The sequence below is a fragment of the Onychomys torridus genome, chromosome 19 (assembly GCF_903995425.1).
Source record: "Onychomys torridus chromosome 19, mOncTor1.1, whole genome shotgun sequence".
Taxonomy (NCBI): domain Eukaryota; kingdom Metazoa; phylum Chordata; class Mammalia; order Rodentia; family Cricetidae; genus Onychomys; species Onychomys torridus.
Window position 1 is genome coordinate 11,062,011 of NC_050461.1, and position 13,046 is coordinate 11,075,056.

A 13,046-nucleotide genomic window follows, 5' to 3' on the forward strand; every position below is an offset into this window, starting at 1 on the left:
TATTAAAATATCTCAAGTGCCATATTCTATAGATATCTGAAGCGTCTGGAGACCACCTGTCTATCTAAAATATATCTCTGTTTGACCTTGAAAACATACCTAACATGACTATAACTTTGATTGTTATAGGTGACTAACCACTTGCCTTCATTTCTTTATTACTCTAAATAATTTGTAATAATAACTTTCAAGGACTAGAAATTTTTTATTAGATTGTTAAATGAGCTGCATAGGTACAATACATTAAACAAGAGTAGAAATGTATGTACAGCATATTCTAACAAAAATGAACTTAGATTTGTATTAATATACAAAAATGCCTTAAACAAGAGTAGAAACATATACACAGTATAATAAAAATGACCTTAAATTTGTATCAATATACAAAAATCCATACCAATGTAGAATGTTTGAGACTAGTGGTTGTTTAAAAGTAGACTCAACAACCCCCCTTTTATCTCATCATTTCATACTATATTCCCCCTTTTTCTCTTCAGAAAGAAGTTCATGAATCTAGTCTCCTCTGTTCAGTTTTTTTTCTGACCATGACCAATAACAATTCGTAACCACCCCCCCTTAACAATGATAAACATCCATAGTCCATCTAATAACCAAAAACCACTCATCCCATCTCTAGACTGCTTCCTGTTGTCTGAGGGCACTGAAATTTTGGGAGACCCTGAAAAAATTAGGATAATGGTCAAGTCCTGGCTGGTGTCCATCTCTAGGTTCCCAGGAGATGGCCACAAGCATATTTTACAGGGGGTTAAAAAAGGCAAAATCCACAATTCATTGCATTTCCCATCAGGTTCAATTAGGGACAAGCATGTACCCTATTTATTTCCTGCCCACATACCTCCTGCCTGAAGTGTTTAAACTTTCCTACTTACAACTGAATTTAGATTTCAGTCCTCTGAGAGGGGCAAACAGGTGTCTCTCCCAACAAAGGGCCATTTATCAACAAACATCCTTACATTCCGGGATGAGGGAGAGAGCACAAACAAGGCCTGATTCAGCCCCACAATGTCTCAAGGATAGTTCCTGAAACCTCCTTGAAATTTACCCAAGTATCTCAAAGATGAAACCTCAGCCAATTAAAAGTATACTAATGTCACTGCTGCTTGCTTAACCAATTATGTTTGAGATGACATAACTGTTTCTCAAATTCCTCCAGCTGTGCTTAAAAGTGTTATTCCCAGATTGCAGGGATCCCCAAAAAGACCACCACAGAGATAGAATCCCATATGTAAAAGCAGAGAGCCTTTATTTCAAGTTTGAGCTTGGACTCTCTGCCCAATGTAGCAGTGAGAGCAGAGAGTCCCGAGCCCAGGTGGGGTTTTTAATCATAGTAGAGGTGAGGTTGAGGGGATTTCCAGGGCTCAGGACTCTGATTGGCTGACATTTGTTTAGGGGTATCTTGGTGAAAGGTAAATAGGTGTGTGCTAGTCTCAGGGACATCTGGTGATAATATTTGGAATGTTTAGTATGTCAGGTTCTTCCTTTTAGATGCTGGCCCATGTCTGGGTAGTGTCAGCTTATGGCTTTTCCTGGATCTGGGTGTTGCTGTCAGTAACCTGAAACCAGTCCTAATTTTTCACCTGTTTTTTATGGATCCTGTCATAATAGCAGTGTAGACAAGCTGCTGCTTGGGTCCTTTTGCTGCTCCTTTTAATACATTTGGCACCCAACATGGTAGCAAGAATTTCCACTCAAAACCTGAGAAAGCTTTAAGGAACAGTTCTAAAATGGAGCCAAGAGCAGCTTCTTAGTTGTGTCTCTCAGGCAAGCTATGATACAGAGACACTGTAGCATTAAGGCTTGAGCTGCAGTATGGCAGGTTCGAGGGGTGTGGGCTTTACCTACAGAGTGGCAGATTCCTGCCCTGGTACACAAAGGTGCTTCCAAGCCATGTAGCACATTGCATGGTGGGTTTAGCTTTTGCTAGTATAAAAAAAAAGGTTTCTAAGCTGGATGGACACACTGCTGGATGGAGACATAGACCCACTGCTTCCCAGACTCGGTGGTGAGCATGGATCCCAGAGTTGGCTGTAAACATACAGCCACCATGTTGAGAAGCTGAATGGGGATGAGTCAACAGCCAAAGTCACTGAGCAGCTGAACAGTTTAAAATCTCTTCTGGTCAGAGAAGGATTATAGATTCACAATAAGACAGATTATGGAATAAACCTCTAAACAGTTTATAAAAAATGGTACATAGGCTTGAGAAAGAGAGAAGAGAAAGGAGATAATTATAAATAGAATAATATATAAGAATACAATAAGGCATGTAAAGATGGAAATTACACAGAGAGTCTGGATTGAGTTGTCTTTGGAAGGCAGCTTTGCTCACCACTATACCACCAACGCTGTCTTTGTGATTTTTAACTGGAGAGACATTTGATTGTAAAGCCTGCTGAGATAAACCAATATGTATATTTTAAAGGTATCTTGACTTCAAAATTTGTGTCTGAGGATACATTGCTTTGGAAAAGAGGTTCTGCTTTTGTTTCCACAGATGAGAACCTATGGATTACTTCCAGGCTAATATGGTTTGATCAACCATGACCCCTTGAAAGTTCAATACAGCATCACAGACTACTACAGCCAAGATTTAACTATAATTTCTTAATTTTCTCAGGATCCTCATAAGAATGCCAGTGCCCTCAATGAAGCAGGAAGTAGTATGAGAAGCTATGCCCAAATTCCCAAAATATTGTTTATAAATGTTTATCTTTATTTAAAGGGGGCTGATTATAAATGAAATCTCTTTCTAAAGAAGAAAAGGGGATACAGAAATGATAGGATAAAGGGGTAGATTATTGAATCTACTTTTAAAGAGCAACAATTCGTTTGAAATACTTTACATTGCTATAGATTTTAGTTTATTGATACAAATTTAAAGTTAATTTTGTTATACTATATGTATATTTCTACTCTTGTTTAAGGTATTATGTTTATGCAATTCATTTAAAATTGTAAAATATGAGGAATACAGATTAGTAGTCATCTGTGATAAACTTATGTTAGTTAAGTTTTTTAGGCATACAAAGGTATATTTCAATTAGGTAGGTAATCATCAAACACTTCAAAGACCTACAGAATATGGCATTTAAAATGATTTGAGAACTTAGACTTTTCTGCACAGTGAGACATGTCTGCTCCTGGCAGCACCAGTTTTCTTCAGAGAGGAGGATGGGCATTGAAGAAACTCCATATGGAGTTTGCTTTCTTTGTGGCAAAAGTCAGCCAGTAGGCAAAAAAAGTACCCTTGCTTCAACTGCTTGATAGGATGCTGTATAAACTGGACATGCAGGACCCATAGGAAGATGACCACTGAGGTGCAAGTCCTTTAGGTTCCTGCATTGCAGAAGAAACTGCCAGACATTATACAGGACACAGGGAGAAGCGACTGACAAACTTTGCAGAATGGGCCGAACAGTTCTTAAAATTTCCTGCTTCACTGAAGGCTATGCCAGAGACTCTAGGCCTGTAGGCTAAAAATAGATGCCCCAACGTTACAGAGGAATTTTGGATGACTGTCCAGGCATCCAGATGTCTCTGTCATTTCTAGAACTATGGATGTTCAATGCACATCCTGTTTATTCAGGTAATATATACTTCAGGGGTCTTTGATAGAGTTTAAGACTAGATAGTTGTAATTATTGTTTTCCTTAGTCATGATAAAAGATAAATTAGATATAAAACTTTAAACCCACAAAAATAGATGACAGAATATTTTCTTTAATTTTGCCAAATACAAATAGACTAGATATTTTAATTGTAATTCTTGCTTGATAACTGTTTTGTTATATATAATTTTACTATGTTAAAGTTAAAACTCTCCTTTTTGATTAGACAGAAAAAGAGAAGTGCTGTGGGATGTCCTTCTGTATGCTGTGAATATGTGTGGCTCATATTGGATAATAAAGAAAGCTGTTTTGGCCTATGGCAAGAAAGCTTACAGCCAGGTGGAAAATCCAAGCAGAGATACAGAAAGAAAAAGGGAGAGATGCTAGACATGGCTGGAGGAGCAAGAAGATACCTGTGGACTGGTAACGTGGCCATGTGGCAACATATAGATTAATAGAAACGGGTTGAGCTAAGTTATAAGAGCTAGCTAGCAGGAAGCCATACAGTTTGTAAGTAATATAAGCCTCTGTGTGTTTACTTGGGACCAAGTGCCTGTGGGACATAAGTGGGAGAGATTCATCCAGATTGCTGGGCAAGGCAGGACTGGAGAAACTTCCAGCTACATTCTTCAGCGTTTCTGGACCCTACACCGCCCACATGTGATCAAGCACATCCAGAGCAGATGGTTCAAACAAACTCGTGTAGGGGAATGAACATGTGGCTTGTTATTTCCCAAGAACTACAACTCCCAGCATTCCACAAAGTTACCTTGTCTTTGGGCAGGTGGGGTTTAAAGGGTTAACTTTGGCTCTTACCCATCCAGAGAGGAGCTAGTTTACCTCAGTATTTGTGGTCTAACCTTGCAATCACCTAAGAGTTGCTCTGTGTGGCTGAGAACTCAGGCTGTGTCTAAGGTTTACTCTACATGAGTAGAATCTGGCTGCATTTGGGCCACCAGGTTACCCTTCAGTCTTGAAGCCAGGAAGGGATAAACTAGCCACATTTACTACCTTTGAGTTACCCACTAGCCTTGTTAGCTCTGGGCTAGGAAGGAATGGCTAGCTGTTTTACGTTATCACTGGGCTGGTTCTGCGGCCAGTGTGAAGCCTCTTCCTTTAGCTTACCTTTAACTCACAGCTTGTGCAATGGTATCTATCACTCACTCCCAGGCCAGCACTGGTTCATTTTTAATCCACAATGGGAGGTCAGCCAGCAGCTTGGGGATGTTCCATTACAGTGCTTGAAATCTGCCTCCTGGGAGGGAGAGATGGATCAGCAGTTCTTGCAGAGGTTTAGAATCTGATTCCAAAACTCACAATGGGTGGCTTATAATGGCCAGTAATTCCAGCTTCAGGGGATCCAACACCTCTGGTCTCCATGAGAACCAGTACTCATATGCATATACCCACATACATGCAGGACAATATTTTTTTTTTTTTTTAAGGAAGATTCCATTGTTTTTTTTTTTTTTAATTTTATTTCTTTTAGATTTTCCAGTTTATTTATTTATTATGTATCAGCATGTATGACTGAAGGCCAGAAGAGGGCACCAGATCTCATTACAGATGGTTCTGAGCCACCATGTGGTTGCTGGGAATTAAACTCAGGACCTCTGGAAGAGCATTCAGTGGTGCTCTTAACCTCTGAGCCATCTCTCCAGCCCCTTTTTTTGGTTTTTCAAGACAGGGTTTCTCTGTGTAGCTTTGCACCTCTCCTGGATCTCGCTCTGTAGACCAGGCTGGCCTCAAACTCACAGAGATCCACCTGCCTCTGCCTCCCAAGTGCTGGGATTGAAGGTGTGTGCCACCACCACCCGGCAAGATTTTTTAAAATAAGAAAAGTAAATCCTTTTTGTAAACTGCCTTATTTGTAATTTCCTAACTTCCTCTATGCCTCTTAAGGCCCAACAGTGAAGGCCTGAGGCTTCTGGAGTAAATAAAATACTCACAAAGGTCCATTATTCCTTGATAATTAAGAGTAGGTCGCTGTAGTGGGGGATAAACACTGAGGACTGCTGGATCCAAAGGTCTCAGTAGCTGATGCTGTTAGTCTGAGAGCAGCAGCTGTATCTGTGCTGTAGAAGACACAAACTATTATGCTACACACACACACACACACACACACACACACACACACACACACACACACATGAGCGCATACACACACATACACACACACATACACACACATACACACACACGCACACATACACACATGCACACACACACACACACACACACACGCACACATACACACACACACACACACACACACACACACGTACACACACATACACACACATACACACACGCACACATACACACACACGCACACATACACACATACACACACATACACACACGCACACACACACACACACGCACACATACACACACACATGCACACATACACACACATGCACACATACACACACACACACACACACACACACACATACATACACACACACGCACACACACCATAATCGACTGATAAGACCATGATGACCAGAGACCAAGAAAATATAGGAACTAAGTAAGGAGGAAACTCTTTCCTTTTCCTTTTCTGGTACTGGTGATAAACTCAGGGCCTTGCACCACTGAGCCGTATCAACAACTCCAAATATTTTCTTTGTGGTGGGGAGGAAAGGGGGGGTTACATGTGCCTGTACATGTGTATGAGTGTGCATGAAGAAGTCAGAACCCTCTTTGGTGTGGTTCCTTAGAAGCCGTCTGACTTTTGTGTTTCATTTTTTAATTTTTGTCTGTTTTGTGAGAGTCACTGGGTCCAGTCAGGCTAGGCTAGTAGGCCTGTATGGTCCAGGGATCATCATCTCTCTACAGTCAGCATGGGGATTCCACTCTTGTGCAACCACTCCCAACTTTTTACATGGCTGCTGGAGATCAGATTCAAGGCTCACATCTGCATAGCAAGCACTCCACTTACTGAGCTATCTTTCCAGACATCTGGTTTAAAACTCTTGATAGTAAACCAAATGAAATCGGGATCAGATCCCAGTCTAAAATCATGGAACCAGGTAGCCTGAGGATAAAGCTCATGAATGTCAGTCTCTACCATTCCTGAGGTGCTGATGTAGCACCACCCCCAGCTTTGCTGCCAGCAAGACTCCACCTTGCTGTGCTAAGAGGTATTCTAAAGCTAGCTGGTTGGTACTTCGAGTAAAGTAGTTCAGGCTTTTAGGTAGGAGTCAAGGCAGCTGTGTTTTGTCTTGTCTTGTTTTCTTGAGACAGTTTCATGTAGCACAGGTTGACCATGAACTCACTATGTAGTTGAAAATGGCCTCCCTAGTACTGGGATTATAGTTGTGTGCCTCCATGTTCAGCCTTAGCCATGTTGTAGAGGTTTGTTTGTTCTGGTAGAGAATATCTTCATAATTGGTAAGACCATCCTAGAGTGATACCAGACCCAACAGATTTATTCCCTTGCTTATTATAGATGTAAGTGATGTTGTGAATAGAAACTCCTGGTAGAATCATATATCCCAAGTGAGAGGCTCTTTGGTGAGTGTCTGTGGTGGTTTGAATAGATATGGCCCCCACAGTGTTTGAATGCTGGGCCCATAGGGAGCGGCTCTATTAGATGTTATGGCCTTGTTAGAGTAGGTGTGGCCTTGGAGGAAGTGTGTCACTGTGGAGGCAGGCTTTAAGGTCTCTTATGCTCAAGCTACACCCAGTAGGATACACAGTATCTCCTGCTGCCTGCCGATCAAGATGCATAACTCATCTTCTTCTCCAGCACCATGTCTGCCCGCATGCTGCCATTTTTCCCCTACCACAACAATAATGGATTAAACCTCTGAAACTGCAAGCCAGCCCCAATTTAATCTTTTCCTTTGTAAGAGTTGCCATACTCACGGTGCCTCTTCATAGCAATAGAAACCCTAACTAAGATGGTTTCTATGCACTGAAAGTTGGGAGCCAGATTGGAATGTGTGAAAACAGGATATGTAGTAGGGTAGAACTGTGCCCATGGACAAGATAGTATCCTTTGGGAGAATACAGTACTAATGGCTCCCTAGAAGTGCCTAGAGAGTAACCATTGAGTTCAGGGAAGAGAGAGTGTTAGAGCTAACACACCCCCCTCAATTTCAGGGAACTTTCCCACCTGACCAGGTATAGATAGACTGTGTGATAGACAATATCTTCTACGACTGTGAACCAGCACAAACCTTCCTTCTTTAAGCTGCTTTGGTTGGGTGTTTTGTTACAACAATGAGAAGTAGCCAATACACCAGGAGTCCTGAAAGAGAGAGGGGGAACTAGGAGTGATGGAATTGATCATGTCACTGATTTGATTAAGGTGGCTGGCCACTGAGTCTTTCTGGAGATCCTCTTGTCTCTGCCTCTCCAGTGCTGTATTACAAGCTGGTGCTTCCATACCCGGCTTTTTATATAGGTGCTTGGGTTGAACTGATTCTCCTGAATCTACCTTTCAAGGACTGGATCCATTTTTGGAAGAGCTAATACAACTGGAAATTTGGACTTTTAAATTTTGTTATTTATTTAAGAGGAGAGAGAGGGTCGGGGGAGACACTTATTGGTTTGCATGTGCATGTCCTGTTGCACATATGTAGAGGCCAGGTAACAAGTTTTTGGGAGTTAGTTCTTGTAAATGGCCTCTTCCCATCCTGACCTTCCAGTCCCAAATAACCATTCAGAGGCTTATATTGTGTGTAAATGCTTGGTCGATTGCTCAGGCTTGTTACTAACTAGCTCTCACATTTCAATTAACTCCCTTCTGTTAATCTACATTCTGCCACATGGCTTGTTGCCTTATTTTCTACAGGTCCTGTTTGTCCCATGGCTGGCTGGCATCTCTCTGACTCTGCCCTCCTTGCCCCTAGCATTTTCAGTTTGGCTTTCCTGCCTAGCCTTATTCTGCCTTGGTATAGGCCAACCAGCTTTTTTTTTTATTATTAACCCATGAGAGCAATTCATATTCACAGCATACAGAAGGATTATCACACAGCAAGTTCTCTCCTTCCCTATAGTCCTTACATTGAGACACTGTCTCTTGTTTCTGCCCTGTGCTGCATACAAGGCTTCTGGCTAGCCAGTTCTCCTGTCTGCCTCCCATCTCTCCACAGCAGTGCTGGGATTACAGATGTTCACCACCACATTGTCTTCCCATGAGTTCCAGGCATCAGACTCAAGGCATTAGGCTTGTGCAAAGAACATTTTTTAAATGGAAATGTCTCCCTGGCCTGGAGTCTGGACGTTTTATGGCTGCAGGCTAAGCCATCACAAGTGTGACCAGAGGCTTCAGGAGTGTCTCAGCTTTCCCCTCGCACACTGTGGCCACTGGTATCTGAGTAGAACGTGTAATAGCTGAAATAGTGTTCAGGTTGCTTTACAGACCTAGTCTAGCTCTTGCTCAGTGTTATTATTACTAACTGCTCCACCCTAGTCATACTTCCTTGCTGAGTGTTTCTGGTCATGTAGGTGGCCCTAAACCAATCATTTTCCCTTTTACCACTCTTGTTGGCTAAGGGTACTTGGGGGTGACTCTTAGGGACCTACAGAGAGCCCCTTTACTTACTTTAGTCTTTTTTTTTTTTTTAAAGATTTATTTTATTTTTTTTAAACATTTATTTATTTATTATGTATACAGCATGTATGACTGCAGGCCAGAAGAGGGCACCAGATCTCATTACGGATGGTTGTGAGCCACCATGTGGTTGCTGGGAACTGAACTCAGGACCTCTGGAAGAGCAGTCAGTGCTCTTAACCGCTGAGCCATCTCTCCAGCCCCTGTCTTTTCTTCTACAAGCTGTACCACCTTCAGGGACAGGTGGGTCAGGGTCTTGCCCCTCTGGGAAGCACAGAGGACAGCTCCCCTTGAAACTGTTCTCTGAGGTCTCTACAGCATCCCTGATCAAGAAGATGGATGGCTTTATGAAGGTTTGGGAGCCTTTTAGGGGCATGCCATTTTCCCTTGGGGATGGGCTCACCCGGGTGTGTGAGGGGACAATATTGACTGCTTTCTTAGAACCTTACTCTCTTGTCTTTGCCCCAAGTTTTGTTTTTGAATACCTGGGTCAGCGTCAGCAGTCCTGAAAACTAGTGGCTTTGAATTTTACCTTTGAACATCTAGGTAAAGCCTGGACCTATGGCACCTTTAGCCTTTAGATATACATACAGTTCTGGGCATATATATGGCACTAAATATGCTGTGACCACCTAAAGTAAGATATTTCTCTAACTAGAGTTCTAGAGTGATCATTTGCAAGCCTTCATGGGCCGGGGAGGTGGCTCAGCAGTTGAGAACCCTGGCTGCTCTTGCAGAGGACCTGAGTTCAGTTCCCAGCACCTACAAGGCAGCTCACAACTGTGAGTAACTTCAGCTCCAGGGGATCAATGTCCTCTTCTGACATACACAGGCACTCAGGTATACATGGCATATACATAATTAAAAATAAAAGGAAATCTTTTAAAAATAACAAAAAACCTTGGCCAGGTGTGGTAGCACATGCCTTTGATTCTAGCACTCAGGAGGCAGAGGCAGGCAGATTTTGTGACTTCAGGGCTATCCTGGTCTACATAAGGGAGATACAGGGCTACCCATGGCTAGATAGTGAGACACAGCCTCAGTAAACAAACAAACAAACAAACAAACAAACAAACAAATAATAAAGAATTTACAAGCAAGCAGATACTTAGAGCAGATTAATATACTAAGAAAATCTTTTACATCATTTTTTGGAGGGGCAGGGAATTTCAAGAAAGGGTATCTCTGTGTAGCCTCAGCTGCCCTGGAACTCTCTCTGTTCGAACCAGGCTGGTCTTGAACTTATAGATATCCACCTGCCTCTGCTTCCAGAGTGCTGGGATCAAAGGTGTGTACCACCACTGCCCAGCTTAAATTCTTTTAAACAGAATTATATTTCAGATTTATATTAAAACACTGAATTTTGACCTTATGTGAAAAATTAATATATTTAATTATAGCAAACTTAATCATAACTATACCACCTTTCTTTAAAAAAAAAAAAGATTTATGTACCGTAATGCAAATATCTGATATGTGACCCCCTGGCGGGTCACAACCCACAAGCTGAGAACCACTGACTTAGAACCTTTAAAAGCCTGGATGCAGGATACCTCCGACCATTTTCTTTACTCATCTCTTATAAAAAGAGATCTACCTGGAGAATGGATTAAAGGCTGCTATTGTTGCTGCGTCTTTTTAACACCTAATACACACACACACACACACACACACCTGAATGGAATTTTCCATTTCCTGGAAAAGAGAGTGAGATTAAGTGTATCTCAGTGGTTGGAGGTCTGCCTAGATCTTCTGGGGTTTACTACTCCAAGTTGTATGCTGAAATTCCATGGAGGCTTGAATTGAAATGGCCCAGGGGTCTGGTTATCCATGGAGTGACCCCCCCAGAGCGGCCTATGTAAACTGAAGTTCTCAGAAAAATAAAAAGCCACACCCAGGTGTGATGCAAGGCTGTTTTGTTGGAAAGATTGTGGACACTGGAATGCTGCAACCTCAGAGCTCCTCAGGCCATTGGTTACCCTCCCCTGTGTCTGAACTAGCCCCTTCAGACTATCAGGTGAAAACATTTGGAATGTCTTGAATTAGCAGATGGTTCATGTTTCCACAATCCTCTAGAGATTTCCTCACTCTGTTGAGCCTGCTTACCTGGTATTCCAAGCAATGTATTTAAAAGACGCCTTGATTTATAACCTTATTTTGTTCTGTAAAGTCTTCTTAAAACCATTTTGATTTTAAACAAGTTGTTAAGGGCAGTGTGAACTGGTATTCTGGGGCCAGAGCCACTCACATTTTGATGAAGAGGAGATTATCTGTAGACCAGGTTTTAGGGGACACACCTGTAATCACAGCACTGGAGAGGCTGAGGCAGGAGGATTAGTGACCTCAAACTCCATACTTCCACCATGGCAGATTAAATTCACAAACTGTGAGCCAGAATAAACACCCCCTTTTGTCAGAGCATCTTATGACATCGACAGAAAAGTAACTAAAAATTCCATGTTTGGCCAGCAAGACACTGAGAAGCTGCCACAGCCTGCGTCCATGGGGACTCAGGCATAGTTCCCTATGGCAGCAGAACCTCAGCAGCATCCACATGATGCTGATTTTGCAAGCATAGAGAATGAAAGGGTTATGGGGATCTGGGCTTTCACCAACATTTCGAAGGAAAGCCCAGGAGGCCAGGGCATGTGCAAAAGGATCAGAATGCTTGCAGATAATGAAGCTGTAGGATAGCAAAGCTATCAAAGATTCCACAGGAACATAGACTGCCAAGACTAGGTCCTGCATACCAAGCTATAGGCAGTGAACAGTTCCAGCCAAAGGGAGTGACCACGTGTCATACAAACAGCAAATCCAGAATACGGGGACCACAGCTCACCCTAGTATACCTTATATGCTGTGCATGGGGCTAAAGGATTTAGTGTCTTCTCTTGTGGGTGGGTTTGTCTTGTGGTCTGATTATTTGTATTCTCCTGTTGGAGGAGATGTGAATGTGACTGTCCTGCCACTGTAGTTTGGAAGTATGTAACATTCTTTTGATTTTCTTAAAGACAGGGTCTCACTGTATTTCAGCCTGGCCTGAAACTCATGCCACCAGGAGCTACCACGCCTGTCTCTGTCAATCTTTAGAAGAGCTCACAGTTACAAGTTTGCCTGGAGTCTCTGAGATTGGGGGTGGACTTTCAAGCCAACACTTCAGATGTTTCAGACTTCTGAAGCATGACAGAGAATTTTGCACCAGATTCTATTTTACTGGGTGGAATAGTAGACAGATCATTATTTTCTATATCTATATGAAAACACTGTCAAGTAACTTTGTCCCAGTGTTAAGTGATCATTTATTGTAAGGTATATCTGATTTCAGAGGTGTTAAAAGTATGGAGGATGTACCTTATGATGGATTCAACTCTGCACTGCAAGTACTTTTCATAGGAGTATTGAGCACTGAGTACATTAAATGGCAAATGTAATCAGTATCACATCCTTAGTTAAGCTTTTGATCATCTTGGTTTCACTCAGAATTTGCAATGATGAGTGAGCTAGAGCTCATATTAATCCCTAGGAGGCATCCTGCAAACCCTTCATGATGCATAGATTTTTGATTTAGGAATCATCTTATCTTCAGTTTTAGAAATTCAGGGTCTGGAGATGCCATTGAGGCCTATGCTGAATGCCTCAGGGAAGACCTCAAAGTTAGATTCATGTCAAGAAGCCACACATAATTTAAACCTTGCTTTGTGTTTCCTGTGTAGAAATAAAAAACTGAAACCAGTCATTGTCACCAGCACACCATGGCCCAGCCCTATAGCGGTGTGGAAACATCTGACCCTTACAAGCAGCTTTCACAAAAACACTCCCAGAACAGTTGACAGAATGTGGGTGGGTGA